This window comes from Melopsittacus undulatus, chromosome 1, assembly GCF_012275295.1.
Source record: "Melopsittacus undulatus isolate bMelUnd1 chromosome 1, bMelUnd1.mat.Z, whole genome shotgun sequence".
Lineage (NCBI taxonomy): Eukaryota > Metazoa > Chordata > Aves > Psittaciformes > Psittaculidae > Melopsittacus > Melopsittacus undulatus.
This window is the reverse complement of record NC_047527.1, coordinates 81,568,779-81,588,918: the sequence shown is the minus strand read 5'-3', so window position 1 is coordinate 81,588,918 and position 20,140 is coordinate 81,568,779.

Sequence of the window (20,140 nt, the reverse complement as noted above, 5' to 3'; positions counted from 1 at the left end):
CAAGTTGCCTGAAGACATGGTTGTGTCCTACTCAGCTAATAAGGGGCTCCAGTCTGAAAAGAAATGTACATGGATTATTTAAGAACCAGAGGAATATTATCTTTCCTTACTTTATGTTAGAAATGTGCATTAAACCTCAAATGGTTCTGTGCTTAAAGTATAAAATTTTGAGAGCTTTATCCTGCTGTTGCTCTAAATATTGACAAAGCACTTAAAATAAAACTGAAATGTTATAACTTTTTTTTTGAGAAAAAAACCCTGTTTGTTTGTACTTCAATGTGTCAGTTATTATATGCAGATGGAGATTTATCAAACAAAAAAGAAACATGACCTGTATAGGGACTGACTGAACTGTTGGGGGGTATTCCTTTAACCAAAAAGATTTAATTTACTAAAAGGGCTTTTTGTTTGTTTTGTTTGTTTCCTGAGTTATACTTTTATGGAAAGGAAATTTAAAATTTCATGGGCAAAATGTAACTACCAAGTTAGAACTAAACCAGTTCTTACCTCTCTTAGTTTGAGCATAGCAGTGGCTGGTCTTGAAAACTGCATTTACCAGTATGGAACCTGGATGAGGGAGACAGAAGGACATGCAGTCAAATCGGCATTCATATATCAACTGCAAATGTATGGTTGCAGTTCTGTCATATTTAGTGATAAATTTGTGAATACTGTGACCTCTAAGAGCAAGGCCAAGCCAAAGAATGTACAAGCTGTCCAACAATTTCTGAGAACAATGCATTCTCTCCAGCTTTGCTCCTTCCCTGTTGAGGCCTGTGAGTCTTTGAGGTAATGTGTGTGCACTGAAATAGCGTGGAAAATGATCAAAAACCCACAAGAAGACATTTGGCAGAGTGAAGAGAAATGTTAACCGAGGCCATATACAGAAAAAAAGTGTTTTAATGAGAATGTGAGAATGCTTCTGCAGAGTACTGAAGCACAGCTAGAAGCCTATGCTGCTTAGACCCTTGACAGCTAAAGAGGAGAAAACACTCAGCTGCTAGAGTAGCTTCTGACTGTGGATTTTTTGGAACGTAATGATTCCATAATTAAAGGGGATGGATAAGCACTCATAATAAGCCATTAGAAAACTTCCAATGACACTTTTCAAATAGTGCTGATGATAACTGTACACTTCTGCTGTGACTCATGCCACTGCAAGGTGAGAATAAGACAACTGAACAGACAAAAGTGATCCCACATACAGCAAGCAAGACACAGCCTCCCAAGTAGCACACAGATGCTTCACATCTTTGCATCAAAGTCTCCAGACAATTCAAAAGTATTCAGAAGTGGAATAGTGCAGGCTGAGGAGAAAATAAATATAAAAAATTGTATTTCAGAATTTATCAGATCAGAAGAATGAAGTGACATAAATTATCACTTTCCTATTAAAGTATGGTGGGAGGAATGAGCTTGTGCAAGACTGATTATTGTTTAAATGAGCATTGAACAACAATCCCAGAGATTTTAAAGCTAGTCTCATAAGCAGCATAAACTCTATACACAGAAGGTCAGCTGAACCCTAAACACAGAATACACAACTACTAGTGAGGTTTGACAGGTCAGTTGCAATATATATATGGACCATAATAAGGTGTGCAAAATGAAAAGTGAGTGGTTAAAGAACAAATCTCTACAACTCACTGAAATTTTAGACCTGATACTGAGAAAAGACAACATCATACTCTGTGAAATATATAGCATAGTTACTGTGTATTACTGCTGCATTTCTTGAGATAGCAAGCATTTGGAAAATATTCAGGAAATGAAAGACACATTTTCAAGTATCTAACACTGCATAAAAGAGGCACACATTTCAGTACAGTAGAAGATGAAAATCTGAGTACCAGATGCTTCCTACTAGTCACTCAGCAATAGAAAGGGCAGTTAGCAGAAAAGATGTCTGATACTGACGACAAAAGCAAAATAAGAGAAAGGCAGTAACAAGTTGGTGATATTTAATTACTATACATCAATCCAAAGTCCAGATAGTAAGATAATAAGGAAAGAAATAAGGAAAAAGCCCACTGTTTCCTGATTAGAGGAAATTATGTCAGGCTAAGAGAACTTTATCAGCTTCTGATTTTACAGCCCTTGTACTGTATTTGTAATTTTTAAGGCTCTTTAAAGGGTGAACCTTTGCATATCACACTGTTAGGCACTTTTTAATGTCATTTGTTCAGTCCCATTTACCAACACTTTCCTTCCTCCATTGCTTGCGTTTTTAACCTGTTCAACAGAAGTCTGTCAGTCAGCAAATATGCCAAGCCTGAAACTAACTTTTGGATTTCACAATCACTCTGTAAACTGAAGCACTGTCAGAGTGCTGGTTTATACCTAAATAAGGTTTAGAATCTCCTCACTATGCATAAGTACAATTTACCCTTCATTTTACTTTTATCAATTTGAGTAATAAATCACAGTTCCTTTACTGAGACAGAACTCAAGACCATTTTCTCATTTAATAGCTTTCATCTGTATGATGTTCTATATAATGGATATCACAGTACACTAATGAGTTTGCCAGCATTATCAGAAGATGTATCACCATCTACATAGTTCCTTTTTATCTCTGAAAAGACTGCATCAATTTATCAGTTTTTAAATTTTTCCTCACAGAATTATATAGATAAAAAAATCATGGTTCTTTAAAAATACTTTGAAAGAGACTTTTTATTTAGCAGTGTGTACAGTTACTGTTAATTTTTCTCATTAGTAGTGATGTACTGTGTCTCAGCCAACAATCAGTATTTGTCCTAAGGAGAGTGTGACCACACACAAATTATTTAATTTTAAAAATAGAATAAAGAACTGATCTATAGAATATGGACCTCATTTATTTTATTCACAGGATAATAATGCCCATGTCTGAAATGCAGTATTAAAAATAATAGATTGAATTTTGTGTATCTCTGAGAATCATTAAATGGTTTTGTAAAGATGCAGGACAAGCACTTTTAATAAAAAGGTGTGAAATACATCTGCACATTTGAAATACAGAGGAACAAAGAAAGAAGATGGAAGATGGCTCTTCTGCACCATATCTTTAAACAAGATTTTTTTCTATTTGAAATTAAAAAACAAAAAGTGGATTTGCAACTTCTTTTTTTTTTTTTTGTAGATCTTGTGCTTAAAATTGCTATCAAAACTAACATGAAAGATTTTCTATCTTCAGTGGCCTTACCTGATGGAAAACTAGAACAGAGCCAAAAGTTGTCCAATATTTGCTGACATATTGTAAAAGCTATGAGACAAATGGTTTCCAGCACTGGTGCTCTTGGGAGGCACCTTGATAATGTTTCAAATTTTTACATAAAACTTTGATTTCCACATTACAAACAAAGACAGGGGAAAAAATAAAAGGATGATGCCTCTGAAAGAAATAAAATAAGCCACAAACCAGATGATACATTAAAAGTTTTGGAAAATATTTTCAAATTTTTATTAGCTTTGTTTTATACCAGCCACAGAGACAGGTGCACATTCAGTACAGCAATTCACCCTGACCTACACTCTGCACAGAATTCATGTATAGCCAGCTTTATGCACTGTGAATTACTTCATTGCTTTGTTTCTTTATGTAAGGTTGTGTACAAACACCTTTGGGCAACCATGGCTTTAGAAAATAGTATTGCATAAGGGGAAATCTACAACTATGAGGAGTCATACTAACATTTCTCACTTCCTACAGCTATCAGCTAGGAAGCTCCTGTCTGGGCAAGTAGAATGGTAAGGGTTTTCTTGAACGAAGACCGTGAGATGGGAGCCTGGGTCTCTTCCTCTGAGTGTGATTCAAAAAAGTACCTAGGTGCTTATATTTATTCTGAGGCAGAATTAAAGCAAATGTACTGGCTATTTCTTCTTTATTATAATTTCACCTTCCTTCAGAGACTTTTAAGCATATAACCATGCTCTAGTGTTACAGAATATTAACTAATTTGAGAAAAGCATAATGTATTTAAAAAAAAATCACTGAGTTCCTCAGTCACCTATTCTGCTATCAGTGGAAGAAGCAGTCAAATTAAAGAGAACCCAGTTTCACCAAGCACTTATGAACTTGGTGAAATACAGTTATTTTCAGTCAGGATCTTAATTTTCCTTTGCAAACCAAAAGACAGTACCTGAGCTGAGTGCTGAGCTCTTATATCAGGCACTTTCTAACTCACAGTTAAATAAATGTGCTAGCAAAGCTCTCACAATGCAGGCAGAGGAAAAAAATTGTAGCAGGAGTAATGGGCACAGAGAGGTGAAATTATTGGTTCGAGATTCTCTGACTAATTGGATTTACAATAGTGCACAGAACTCGTATCCTCAAATAGGCATGTGAGCCAGTAGAAATTATTATCTTCTCTCAGGATACTCACATATATCATAGGGCAAGCTCACTCACAGCAACTCAAGATAGCAAGAACATTGCCAAGATAAATTTTATGTTACCTCCACAAAAGCTAACTATTCCTCCATTATCACTGAAGACGTATTCACAAAACATCAGCTGAAATACAGTTCTTTGTTGTCATTTGCACATCATTTATGCAGCTATTTATCTCTTCAATGAGTTTTTCCTTACCAAGAGTAGACGGCTTGTAAGAAAGTATTTTAAATATAGTGATATACATTTAAATAAAACAACTGTCTCAGAAGTAATTTACCCTTCCTACTTTACTGGCAACAGAATTCAGTAGTTCTGAAGTGCTAGACATAATGAACAGTAACCCCACAGGGCTAAGTCATAATTACCATTTTTCTGTCTTAAAAATTGCAGCTATTACTTATTTATAGCATAACACACTCAAGTTGTCATTTAGCCCATGACCATGCCACCAAACATCTTTATTCTGCATTATCAAAGAAAACTGCCCAAGGGATAGATTTCTATATGCAAATTACACAAAAGCTATTTAAAGCAACAATTGCTCATAATGCTGAAATACTGAGGAAGGTGAGGTGTAAGCCAAGGAGGACAATTGCAGATCTTCAGCACACTTCAGTGAGCTTTATCTGAGTTTTTACTGTCTCAAATCCACACCATAAAAAGTAGTGCTACTGTTCTTTTAACTGTGCAGATAAACTTTCAGCATCTTTCAGTGTCCTTTTGCAAGCCCTGATGAACTGAAAAAATGGCTAGCACCTGTCCCTGCAGGAAATTAAAGCCTCACTCCTGATGCTGCAGCAGGATTTCAGGCCACACATCAGTGGCAAAGGAGATCAGGTTCCTCTAGGAGGCAGTAAAATCAAAACCTTAAACACTGATGTTTAAAGCCTTCCACCCTTGCCCAATAAAACACACAAAAAATACTTGCACATGCACAAAACTGTATGAGTAACTGAGTTTTGTTGTGTATTATCACTAGGAATTTGTGAAGTGATTGTTTTCATCTTTTTCTGTAAATAGGGGGGTGGGTGTCTTCATCTGTATTTTAGTATTTCCATACATAATAATAATAGTAACTTGCTATCTCTGGGGTACATGAAGCTATCGGTGTGCCATTTTGATTAAGATCTTTTTTTTTTTTTTTTTTAAACAGGAAACAAAGCAACAACAATATCAGATTCTGCGCAGGGACTGAACAGCCAATTCAAAAGCATACTGACAGACCTTAGTATACTTTCTGAATTTCAGGGATGTATTTAATATGACTATTTCTATTTTTCAAATGAAGATAATTGAAAGAAGCAGGCCAATCATAAATTCTTAATGCTAATGGACCTTTAATTCCTATCTAACATAATTTTTACATGTTTATATGAATATGTGTTCTACATCTATTGTTGTTAAAATTGTAAGAATTTAATATTAAAAAATATTAACTTTGGATGTTAAAAATTAACTATATTGATCTTAATGCTGAAAGTTATCTAAATACCGTCATCATAATTAGATAATGAGATACCTAAATACTCTTCAGAGCTTGCAACTTCTAGCCTGATTTTCATCAGCACTGAGCATTCCCAGCTGGATCTAAGAATATCCAATGCCTTAGAAGATTGTCTCTTTATATTTGAGATTTATGTACTGAGGCAAATTTCCTTAAGAAAAATTGATAATAATTTACATTAATGAATTAATCTTGTTTAGGAAATCTTTAATTCATCACACGGAGCATAAGACCTTTACTTGCTATTTATTTAGTCATGTATCAGGAAAAAGTCATCTGCTAAAGCAAGCATGTGATTTGTATAGGCTAATTCCAAACTGAAGGACAACCAGTTCCTTTCTTCTCTGGGAAATTCTGGTGGAAGAGGTGTTCTCAATGAAAAATAGTTCTTTGGGAAAGATTTTGTTGGATCTCTTAGGAAAAGAACAAGTAGCAGTGAGATCCATTGCTGAACAAATGGTAAATTTTTCCAAATCTGCTTTCCTAAACTGAATGTAAATCCCTTCATCTGTGAATGAAGCACTCAGACTGAGCAATTTTAACATCCACGTATGCTGTAGCTTCAGACTGGCTTCAGCTCTCCTGGTATGTGCCTACACACTGAAGACCAAATCCCCAGAGGGTTAGTTCTCCTTGTAGTACTTTATTTAAAGAGCCTTTGATGAGTTCCAAGAAAAGGCCATTCATCTTAGGCTTTAATGTCCTCAATACTGTAAATTCTTCAAAACAGGGTAATGGTAATGCCTGGTCTTTTTCTCCTTACCTTTCATGCTCTGAAGACATGGAACCCTACAAAGACCTGCCAGGAAAAAAGAAATTAAGAGATTTGTATCAGGACTAAATGATGCAGTCAAATTGGTACTGTTCTTTTCAGACCTTTTTTTTGAAGACTTACAGATTTTGCTATTTTGTTGCATTTTAACTGTAGGTGTAATGTTGCAGACACATGTAGATCATTAGTAACACTAAGGTCACAGACCAAAATCCATTATTAAATTACAGATCCAAAGCATTTTTAGACCTCTATAGTCTACATGGCAATGTGACTTCCCAGAATGTGAGAATATGAGAAAATTTCACCCCTTAGTATTCACACTTTTCAATCACAAAGAACAGCCTGCACATGATGATTCTCCAGGTACTGGCAAACGATAAAAAGACTTATTATTGCTCTTCTTTTTTCTTCTTTTGTTCTTATTTGGTAATGGCAACTGCTCTGATGTCTTTCCATGTTTCATTGTCATAATTTTTAGGTATTTCTTATCCTCGTTTTTGGATAAGACTGGTCTAATTAACTAGTGATGATGATACACATCCTGAGACTGAAAAGAGAGATCTGAGAGCTAAATAAATCAAACCTCCTTTAACAGTGACTAGTACTGATACAGGCTGTGAATCTTACATTTTTTTCAACAACCAGGGCTGTGTTTCACCTTAGGCTGTGTTTAAGGTGATCCTCTTACAGTTTGAATGAAGCAAGCAGTGGTCAACAACATACAGAGCCATTTCATTATCGGAATACATTAAGAGTTTAACATGATCATGCCCAGATTTTGGTTTTATAATTAAAAAAAATTAAAAAATACCACAAACTACTCTGTTCCTCAACTTCTTGACAATCCTAAATTATTTTTTTTTTCTCTTCCTAGTACCTGGGTCTGTGAAAGTTATTTGAAGCATCATAGTTCAATATGAAGGAGGAATGTTTTGAATTTACACCAGTTTGAGTGTGGGGGGAAATAAAAGTAAAAATTAATAAAATTAAAGTTTCACATCTTCCAAATTTAGAAGATGAGCCTTAGTCCAATAATGCATATTTAGTGATCGGTAAGTCTGAAATTCAGAAACATATATATGAGAGTGCTCACCTCGTCCACCCTTGGCAAATGGCCTGGATAACAGCAATTTTTAAAACAGGAATGTGAATGTAAGTGGTATGGGTCAATCAAACACCAAGGCATCTCAACAGGCATTTTAAAGTGGAATACAAACACCAGACAGTTAAAACAGTAACATGGGGATTACAGAGAGACTTCAGAAATAAAGGTGGAGACAGCTTGAAAAGATATAGGTAGATAAGCAGCATGGAAATTATAGCATAGAGAAGAGACTTTGGACTGGAAACAGCAGCAGTCAGCTTGTAATTTGACACTGCTGGCAGCCACCCTACAACCATCACAGTCTTTGCCTGTAGGTTGCCAGGAGCAGCCTGCCTACAATTAGAGCAGCATGTGCAGGGCACAGAATGTGAAGACCCACACTTCCGAGTGGGTGTGTGGTTTCCTGTGAGGTGTTCATGTGTGTCACCAGGTCATAGGAAGCATCAAGGGCTACACACAGAGCTGGAACATCAAAATCTCACACATAAGAGCTGGAGAACCTGTTCTATACCTCCAAAAAGTGGATGTGCTGGTAACACACACTGCTTGAAGACAAGCAAGGAACATGCATTTAATTGCATGCATGTGCATCCTTAGAACATTTTGAGGTTGATTATAACTAATCTTAAAGTTCAGAACGATGCTTAAAAATCTGTAGGTTTTTATTAACATTTTGTTAGTATCAGATATAATGGCTTGCCTGTTGTGTTACAGGTACTGATCCTGAATGTATTTCACTGATTGCCATTTAATTACAATTAGAAAAATCAGTAAACTGTTTCAATCCTAGTTTGGTTTGAATTACAAAAGCAGAGATGGTTTCTCATGAAACACACATGAATTGCCTAAGATGGTAAAATGGGGGTTAAATGATACATCAGTTTTTGTGCTGTCCACCAGCACAGAAGTGAATTTCATTAACTTTCAGTGCTTAATACTCCAAATATTCCATGCCTTGTTGCAACTACTGAAATCTTTCTTTTATGGTTGTGAGGGTGAACATTAGTGTGAGGGTGAAAATTAGGCAAAGCAAAAATTAAGTTGGTTTGCACAGTTTCTGGCTTTTTATCAAGTGAAGAAATTCCAAAAGAGAAAATAAAACTGATCAAAGGTCTAAAACACCAAGACAAGCCTATAAGAAAGGACTCAATAGATCAGGCTATATAAAGAAAAGAAGAATTATAGAAAGCTGATGCTATTTTCAAATGTATGAAGGCAGCTATTAAGAAGTAGACAACATTGTATGGCAGTGATGTGGGCAAACAGGACAGTAATAACTTGCAGGCGGTACCAGATCAGGCATTAGAGAAAAAACTTTTCAGATTTTTTTTTTTTAACTTCTAAATAATAAAGCACTGGAATGTGTTCTTGCAATTTGAAGTTGCTCTGTATTTGAATGCCTGCAAAAACAGACCTCTGCTTGGAGTGGGAAGATGATTAGGTATTCTTCTAAGGTCCCATCCTTCATGATTTTGTGCAACTATATAATAACAGCTTGCATCATAAAACACATACTCTAAAAGTGGGCCCATAATAGGGCAGAATTAGACTACATTATGAAGGACACTTGCCCAGAGCTTTTCAGCTCCTGAACAAGTTTCAATGTATGCAGTGAAGGTGGAAGACTGAAAGGTGGTCTCATGTTAAAGAAAGCCTTAACAGTTGGCTTCTTTCTCTTTCTGTAGTACAGAGCTCTCTAACAATAGGCAAAATGCAAAGTTTGTTGACCAAGAGTCACTGAGTAAACTGTTATGGCATCTTTCCTCCACGATGCATATATCCAGAAAAAAGCTCTTTTGAGGCTAAAAGTGATGGAGGTTCACTGTTTTCAATGAAGACATTCAAAGCCACAGATCTGTACAGCTATAGTTTCAATGGAAATCTTTTTGAGTATAAGGCTTAAGAACATGCAGGTTAGGCACAGCCTTTGAGGAACTTTATAGTTACAGCAGTAATCATGTCTAAACAATCACTTTTAAAGTCAGGGTAGGTTTTCATGGGATAACAACATGCTCATCCCTGATTTAATGACATTTCTCTAGCTCAGAACATTTGATCCTTAAAACCTTTTTTTTTTCTAATAAAGATAGGATTTACTCATTAATATATAAAAATATAAATACTTTTTAGAATCCTTCTGTCCTGACATGCCTATTTTCTATAAGTTTGAAACATTTTAGTGAATATTTATCCCAGATTCACATAAACCCATATCAAGGAAGGAAAATTGCCTGTAAATGCTTAGAAATTGGTGGACTGAAAGAAATTTTTTAAGAGAAATATGTAATAACTGTAATAATACTTGTCCAGTCTATGTGAAACAGCACTTTCTGTGGGGCTACTTGTGTTCCTGATACAGGACTCTTTACTGAAGTGTTGATATCAAGACCGGGTAATAGCAGTGCATGACTCATACTCCAAATTTAAGATGAGCAAAGGCAACTTCAGATTTTCCAAGGACCTGACTCATATAAAGAGGTCTTTGCAATGCGTACTCATCCACTGATGCTATGCCTGCCAGTGAATATTACTCTTCTGAGATCAGTAGTACTGGTGGCCATCAGTTGCTAATAATTAATTTTTCCCTTCTCCCTAGATGTAACTTGCATTTTATAGCTGTTCTCTGTCACCTATTATAAATTATTACCTAGCTCTACTACTGACTTCGGACTGTTGGATGTGTTCAGGTCTAATTTTATTAAAATGAATCTTATGCTGACACATAGGAGGGAAGAGGTCTAATGATATTAGCTAAAGAACTTACATCTGGTTCTTTTTGCTAATGCTGTCTGGCGTCTGTGAATGCAAAACCAGCTGACATCCACAATGTTAATCTTATTATCTTTTTCAAAAGCTCTCTGAGGAGGAAATGTGCACTGCATAGTTATCACCTTCCTTTGTATATAATGGCAACAATAATTTTGATCCCTATTTGATTAGATAACAAATCTAATTTTCAATTCTGCTTTTCACTGCACAAGAAATTTTGAACTTTTACACTCTCATACCAAGAATCAATTTGTTGAGAAGGGTACAGAGAGTAAGGACAATGAACTTTGGTTCACAAAGGATTTCTTTGGTGGGGGCAGGGAGTGAAGAGAAGGTGAAAAACTATCTGCCATTCTTAGTGCCAATATGCAAACTAGAAATCCTGAGAGCCTCCACTAAAATGCTGACTTAATGACAAAAGCAACTAAGCTCCATAAACAATTAAATTTACAGCAGTTTCAGGTCTCTAAACCCAAATCTCTATTACTTCTGTCAGCTGTGCCTGAAGATAGCCTTAAGTCATCTGCAAAATGGAAGGAGTCTGATTGTCCTAGATTAGTCTCAGTCTCTTGGTGAGATAGGCAGACTTGGTGGTGTTAAAATGTGGATCTCACATGTGCATCACAGACATGGCCCTTGACACTTCCTTACCTAACCTGGTACTCAATCATGGACAAGAAGTTTCTAAAGGAAGGTCAATGGATGGAGTATTCTAGCTGTCATCTTGTATTTGCCCTTTGAGAACCTTCTCTATTTCCTTAGAAGTGTGTACACAGGACGAGATGACTTTTTGCAATGCAGCACTCACAAGAGGTGTTTCTTTTTGTAGAAGATTGTTGAAAGAAAAGTAGAGAGATATCTAATTATAAACAGTCTATGAAGTCTTTTTTCTGTATGTTGTACTTTAACAATGTGCATTTTAATTTTTCAAATATTAAAAAAAAGTCACCTTGAATATGTACAACTATTCAGGTACATTCTATAACGAATTTTCAGTTTTACTATTAGTGAAGGTCATACAGGAGTTTTGCTTTACCCAGTTGGCTTCTAAAATATTGAAGGTTAGAATTTTCCCATCTAAGAAGTTCAAGAACAGTACATAAGGACCAAAGAATACTCCAGTCTCATTAATTAATCAAGTCATGTCACAGCAGATCTTGTTAATCCATCCTCAGAGGAAACTTGAATGATGTTTCAATTCTCTATACAAGAATAGACTGAATAGTGAATACTGATAATGCTATACAATTAAAGATAGATGTGCAGCATTTGAAGACATCCAAAATTAAACTAAATTATTTTTTTCCCCAACAGCAACTAAAAGACTTTTTTGGTGTGTGTGTGTTATCTTTGTGAACTAACCTATTTAGAGGACACTAGCAGGATTGTATGTTCAGGGTAAATGTTGTGACTGCATTAAAAAATCCACTGAAAAGACCGAGAGTTAATAAATTTTAAAGTCACTTTGCTGCATAAAACCAGAGAGCTTATTTTGGCATCTTTTATCTGTTTGAAGTCAGAAGAAAAATGCAGGTGTTCACAGTGTGATAATGTAGGATATACAACAATAGCTGTTACAGTACTTTTTCTTGGTTATTAGCAGCATTTGCTTTCTAGTCTTAAAAAGAATCAAATTGCTAAATCTAGCAACTAGGTTCAGAGTAGTAGTTCATTCTTCTCCAGGATGAACAAATATTTAAAGTCTGAGATTTACTAGCAGTAGTCTTCATTTAGTCAAACTGAATATTTGGCCTCTGTCTTGAGAGTTAGTGAACACCCTTGACCTAATCCCACTAAATGACTGAGCTCTACAACTGTTTACAGGGGAAAAGCCTCTCAGAGGTCAAGGGATTATTCTGATACTACATGTTCAACATGTTTAAGTAAACAGCTGAGTTTAGCTCAGTGACTCTTACAAAACTGATGCTTCCATACAGATAACACATGCTCCCTGTATGAAAGGAAGGTAGGAATACTCCACATTTAGCCTAATAGGAGTTGTGAAGGATAAGGCTGATGCAAAAGTTCTTGAGGTGGCTAAACTCAATCGAAAATGTTTTATTTTTTCTAGCCAAGCTGGCTGTTTCAAGTTGTAATAAGTGACTACATTTATTTAAATTTTAAGACCAAGAAAAAATCGTAGTAGTGTTTTTCAAAATTCTTTTACTGCTCACATCTCAAGGTCTCTGTCCAGACATAGATGCTCTTTCCCAACCTTCTCTAAGGTTCTGATAGGTTTGAAAATTGCGTGTGAAATTATCACTCATACAGAAGAATGATGCATCTGCAACATGGGTCTCATCCAACGATCTGTGAAAGCAATGGAAAAACTCCAAGTGGTGCAATCATTTGTGGATCAGATCCTTTAACTGATAGTGATGAAGCACTGTATAAAATGTCAGCCCCAATTAAACTATGGCAAAATTCCCATTCTGTAGGGTCAGGACTGCAACTGTAGCATTTCCTTGGTTCTCTATCCTCCATAGATTCCAATTACTTTCCAGCTTAACACATCTTCAAAAGTGAAGCTTATTTGTAAAATCAGTCATCCTTTTTCCACTAATACCAACTTCTAGAATTATTGTTATATAAAATGAGTTCATGTTTCTTTTTCATTTTAGTTTTTTTTTTGCTTCTTCTTCAGGAATAACACTCAGTAAAAATGCATGCTCATGTTTGCAATTATGTGCTCTTTCTTTCTGTTTATTCTTTATCATTTATTTTGTTTTAAGTTTCACCACTGTCTCTGCAACTGAGTTGTCTGTTCAAAATTTGAACTCCAGAATTTCAAAACACAGATTTTAATATAATGTGAATATTTACATCACAAGCACCTTCATATTACTTTAATCAGAGATCAGAAAAAAAGCACCAAAAGGTTTATAACCAGTGTCTTATGACACTTCAGATGAAGGATCCTGTAGGCTGAGGTCTCAGATGGTATCTGGAGATTAATCGATTTCAGTAATCTTCACAAATGAGGATCTCTTTCTACCTGTCCTTATACAGTTCTTTATGGCCATTCTATGGAATTAAAACATGGAGAAAACAAAAAATCAATGACTATCAAAGTGAATAAATATAAGAAGACTTTGATCTGCTGCCAGACGTTTTGTGCTTAGTGAAGCAAGATAAATTTACCTCAAAGTTCCCACTTCTGATCTATACTTCGCACATTCTTTAAACTTAAAAGAAGTCCCATATTTACTCCTGTTAAGAATAAAATCCCTGTCATGACTAGTTAATTAGCTTATTCAGGCACTCCATTTTGACATAATTAAATTTTTCATCCAGTTAACTTCTCCTTAGGTCTCCATTAACAGGTTTAGAACATAAATATAGAGTCTCTCTGCAGGTTCACTGACTACCAAATCTTGCTGTACTAGGTTATGTTTCTTCCACACCACACCAGAGCCTCACTCTGGAGGTTTCCCACAGAAATCTTAAAAGAACTGGGGACTGCAGATATCTGCTGTATCTGTGAGAGAAACACTTTCCCATGTGTTTGGAAATAAGCAAGCCAGGATGAACCAGCCTGGAGTGTGATCTCCCTGCAACAACCCTATGGCGACCTTTTAATATTGCACATACATTTTATTCCTACAGATAGCCATGCCCCCATGATCCAGCATCCTCGTTGTTAAGCATGGTTCAGTAAATAGGCCTGACATTACTACTTATCTTCTCAGCAAATTTTCTGCATCAGTCCATCCAAAATACTTATTTTGCATTGCTCTTGCATACCAGTACAAATACTTAATATCAACCTGTCCTCAGAATTGTATAGATTGCATCCTGCAAAGGGGCTGGAAGGAAACTGGGAGAGGTCTAGACCATTTCAACTCAGTGACTTAAGGAAGTTGAATATTGAATTTGTTTCTCATCCAGCCCCTACTTCCCCCACCCCAACCCTTTATTTTCTCTTCACTTCTTTCTCAGAGCCATGTGTGCATGTATAGATGTACATAGCAAGTTTCTTGTATACAGGTGAAAACCAAGAAAAATATGGATGAGAGAAAACATTCATAGACCTGCACCTAGTGATGTACACTTACCGTGCTTGCCCATTTCCTGATCACCCTTTTCTGTTCTGAAATTATGAGGAAGGGGCCAATCTTCCTTGCCATCCTCTCTGTATTAGCAGTCACATACTGGAACAGTCTCTGTAATTCTCTTGAGATACTACTTTCCTATATCATTTTGTTGTACAGACACACAGCATAGGTTTATATAGGTTGATGAAATTATGACTAAAAATGAATCCCTTATAAGTTTATGCCTTTAATATAGACCTGAATGTCCCTATTCTCAGTATTATAAAGATTGCAGAATGACTGTTTAAAGTATGTTATAGAACATAAAAAAATAGAGGCACCATAAAGTCCTCATAAGAAATCAGAACAGTCTGCCATATTTGAATGATTTTCAGTACATATTTTAAAAATATACCTCATCTTTTAAAATAGAAATATTGTATGAAAATTCATGAGGATTGGTGGACTCTTTTTTTTTGAAAATTGGCAGCAACAAAATAAGAAATTAACAGATAAGTTAGAAAACATGAAACAATTAATAAAAAATCCAAACACTAACTTTCACATTAGAATCAAAGCCAAAAAAGTCTAAAGTTTCATAGAAGGAACTAGAATTTGTTGAAGAGAAAGTAGCTCATCCCAACACTCTTAGGTTTGGATTTATTTTCTTTCCTCTCACAGAGCTGGTACTGGTGCTAACTATAAACTACAAAACCAGAAAAACATAAAGAAGTTATTTCCACATCATTTACAGTTTTCTGGCTTATTGATTTTCTCTCTGCCAAGTACAACTCACATTTCCTTTTAGTAATTTGTTTTACATTTTAAAGGAATAGCTTTCCAAACACAGTTAATTTTACTAAGGCTTTTACATGTCATTGGCTACTCAGTATCATATTAATTGCTGTAACACTGATGTTTACAGAGCAGGCATATGGGGCCAAATCTTAATTGCTCTACTCACAAAATCAGTTACAGAGATTTCAATAGCACAATAAACACTAGTAAAGCCAGGAACAACTGACTTCTTACAGCTGTCAGCATACTTTTCCCAAGAAAAGTCTTGTAACTCTTCCCTAATTCTAAAAGACGTGTTCTTTAAAAACTGCAACCACATTGCTTTGCTCAGGCCCTGTTTTCAGAGTTCAACATTTTAAGTGAAACATAATGTTCTTAGTATGGACCTTTTCACTGTTAACAATTGAATCAGAATATTCTAGAAAACCAGCAGGCTTTTTTGTCTTGTCAGAGCAAGCTCACATCTCAGTCATATGCTTCTAATTTGATTTTACTTTTGCATGTGTCAGATTGGGTACTTCATCAACAGTTACATAGCAGCTCACTGGCAGGTATACATGTTGGGAAATCACAGTGTTTTTCATTTGGTGCCTCTTCTTGCAGGCTCATTGTGTTCAGTGCTGCATCCTTCCTTGTGTTGTGCAGTGAAGTAGATACATAACGCAGGATTCAATTCAGTGTTCACAATTTACTCTATAGTAGCATGCAGACCTAACTGTTCTGAGTGAGCCTGAAATAGAAGAAAGCAGTCACTGCCCCAAAAAAACTACTGGGATGGAGCACTGTCTACCTAACATGCATACTGAATCAGAATGCATTGTCCACTGCAGTACCCAGACATGGGACTGCCTCCTACATTCTTGCTTTTGCCTAATATGTGGATAAAAATATGATTTCATGATCCAAACCATGTATGTGTGAAACATTAATTGTTGTGTTTCCAGTTTCTAAGGCCAGAGTGAAACATCAGTTTCAGCACCAGGGTTTAAAATCTCAGACCTGTAAGTTTCTATCAACTATCAATATTGATCATCCTATTCTGAGAGGCAGAATTGCAGCATTTTCTGACCAACTTCCTCTTGTGAAATGCAATGATCAAGTACACCTCTGTGATTTATGACAAGATTTCTGAAAGAAGCACAATAAACACCTTTTTTTGCTTGGTTTGAATATTAGCTCCCTTTTGTACTTTATGAGACTTCATGCAGCTTTCTGTCTGTTTATAAGGAAATCTGATATTTCTGAAAATAAAATGTGACTTTATTTTAAATGTTTTTATCAGCAAGTACAACTGGAAAAAAAAATAACCCATTAACACAATTAGAAGTATCATTGTGAAGCAAATGTAAGAAATCGTAACAAAAAGAGATTTGTGCAGGCTGTAATAAATGAGACCAAAAGTAGTTAGACAATATACACAGTTCACCTTTTTAGAACAATATTTTTAGCATTTGTCACCTACATTGATATTATACTATAATTATTTTTACATTATATGCAAAAAAAAGAGGTTAGTTGCATGGAATATATGCTTATGTTCTTTAGGTAGTCACAAAGTTGAAGAAAGACAGCTTTCCAAAAATACTTTAAAACTTTAGAGAAAGGGAGAAATGTCATAATGAAAGATTCCCAGATGTCAGTGCTCTCTGCAGTGAGATTATCTGAACTTAATTACCTAAAATGCAATGCTGATTTGCTGAAAGATGCATAGTATTGGAGCACTGTTAATTAGCACAGAAAAGCTCAAGGGACTTCTCACAAATTCATATCACCTGGGTAATGAGAAACACAGGAATAAAAGACTTCTTGGGTCACTGACTACACTCCTATACAATAACAATCAAATCTTAACTCAAATTGCACTGGATACCTTCTTCCATTCTGTTGGTGGACCATTGGTAATTTCTCTCCAGATCTGATTTTCCAGGCATATTTGCACCCTTTCAACCCTCTGAGGAGTCTTTACATTTACAGAATAACTTTACTCATGGCCTGTTTATATTAATTTGCTTTAAAGTAATTTCTTCCATTTAAGCTTCAAAAGCTCTTTCCCTTCTAATGTTTTTCCCTTCCTCAGTGCACAGAAATAAATCATACCCACTTTCACATTTTGTTTTTCTGTGACAAAGAAGCCAAGTTCTTTCAGAGTTGTCCCAAGGGATGGGCTTTCCATTCTCTTTTTATTTTAGTGACATTTTCTTCATCAATTCTAGTTTGAAACTGATATCTCATGAAGGGAAGTGGCTGGAATTTTAAATAATCTTTCAGACCTCCCATTAGTCCTCCCATTAGTTCTTTGCACAACAGCATGAAAACTCTCCTTTACAAAAAGCCTCTCTATTATGCCTAGAACTGTATTTACCATTTCCATGTCACATCATAATGACAACTCAAAAAATAACTACCAAGCACTGAAATTATGTCCGCTTTATTTCTACTTTGTGAAGTAACATGATATAACAGATGTTCTTCTCATTAGTTCACAAATGCATGACTCTGCATTTTGTATTATTACATCTTTCTCCCTTTTTATTACTTAATTTCTCAAGGTCCTACACCTCTCTATGATATTCCAGTTCTATCTTTATGTTTGCAATGCTGCTCAGGTTCTGCTAACAGCAAATTTTGTTAACACCCATATATACTATTTTTTCCCTACATTAATGCAAATTTCAATACTTAATTAAACAAAAGAAAAAAAACCCAGACAAAACTTTTTCAACTGTCTCTTATATGAACCCCAAAAAATCCCTTCCTACAAGTAACCAACCTGTAGCCTATAACTTCTCTTGCCACTAGAGTCATTACTTCAGTTAAATATCTCTTTCTTGCTTCAAATATATTTCATATCAACTCCTAAATCAACTCTTTATCTTTGCTAGGAGCTTCCCACGAGGCCTTAAAGCACTGTACAGAAGCTTCCAAAAAGCAGGTATTCAATCTAATTCAGAATACCAGTTATCAGTATATTAAGGTCAGGTTACACTGGATCTGTTTAGGTAAATTTATATTATTTTCAGCTCATTTACTTCCAATCCATTACTTATTCTTCCCTTCAAGCATCATTCTAAAGTTCTGTATAGCACTAAAGTAATTTACAAATTTTTATTTTATATTTTTTTTTTTAAACAAAATGCCTGGGTTTTGTCTTTGTGGAGTCTGGGAGTACTATTGCTGACTTGTGGGAGTTTTTAATTCTTTGTTATATAGCCAGTTTCACATGCCATTTATTTCCCTCTTTGAGAAATTGTTTACCCCATTTCAACTGAAGCATAGTAATTGCATTGAGTTTTACCTTAACTTGTCACATAAGTGGTTTTTAGCTATCACTTTTTTTTGTTCCTGTTCATCATAACTGATGCAAGTGAAGCAAAGCGTTAATTTGGCTCTGAGTCATAGCACCGTTTCCTTGACTACAACTTTTCTTCATGGTGGACTTTTTCTCTTGTTTTTATTTTAATTTTATAAATAACCTCTTCATATTTAACTTTATTTGGCAAAAGTAAGCAACACAACCTTATCTTCTCTAATTTTAAAAAATAACAGGTGAGATAAGCAGTCTGATGCAGGTCAGTACATGTATCATCCATTCATGCTGAGCAGTCCTGAAGAATCAATTAGTCCTTGGGCTCACAGCAATACAGTTCTCACAAAAAGGAAACTCTGCAACCCTGATAAGCCAAGGACAGAAAGGCCCTGTGACGCAAAGAACTGAAAATGGTAATTGTCTTGGTAAACATGTTATCATAGTTTCATACCCTGTTATGATGACAGGCTGCAGCCAGGTCCCCTTTGAAGCTGAAAGCATCAGAAGGCAGAACTCCTAATTGAGGTTTGCCGAAGGTTTTGTAGGAGCAAACATGCCAAGCAAAGAAAATAAAGCTGTCTGCCTCAACCCAGAGGATTACTTATGATCACCTGGGACCACCTATTTTTGAAAATTGTTGGTATTAGCAGAAGGAAATGAAGACATAAAACTGAAGTGAGTGGAAGTAGCACATACCAGGCACTGCCCTGGTACAGAGGCTCAAGGAGCCAGTCAGGATCAAGCTTCAGTGCAGCCCAGCTTAAACAGAAATTGTGATCAAAACATGAACACAACAGTGCAAATAATACAACTCAGCAAGGGTCACAATGCTGTACACCAGTATCTTACTGTGACAAACATCACTGATATGTGCTTAAATTTGTCTGAAACTGAAAGACTAGGTTTGGGAAACTTTGAAGCCTTCCTTGGCTTAAAGTGCTTTATTCTATTTATTAGGCAACAGCAATGTGTTTTACTATGTCTAGAAAAGGCACATACATGCATTAGTACATGTTCTTCCTAATATATTTTTCACATTACACTGATAGTTTGTCTTTTTCATGCAGATGAGAAGACTGTTTCATGAGTGAGTTCAGCACTTTTTCCCAGAGGTGTTTTTACCTTCTTCAGAAGCTGTGGAAGATAACCAAGTACTCTGGCCTGTCAACTAGAAAAGTTTATTCAGGAATGTAGTTTGTCTCGTACAGGGGATCTACTTTACTGATTATGAGATTCTTACTCCAGCTCAGTGTTAAAACTTATCTGCCATGTTGAAACTTAGCTTTGTACTCTGTTTATATTAAAGTGTATATGGTATTTATCTCTCTCATATGGTTTATCCAGTCTCTGTTTGTTTTCTGGAAATTAATACTATTTCTCTTCTCTGGTCCCCAAAATAAACCTTCAGGATGACCTCTTCACATGCATGCTGGCCTGTATCAGATATAGTGTAGCCAGCAGGGACAGGGC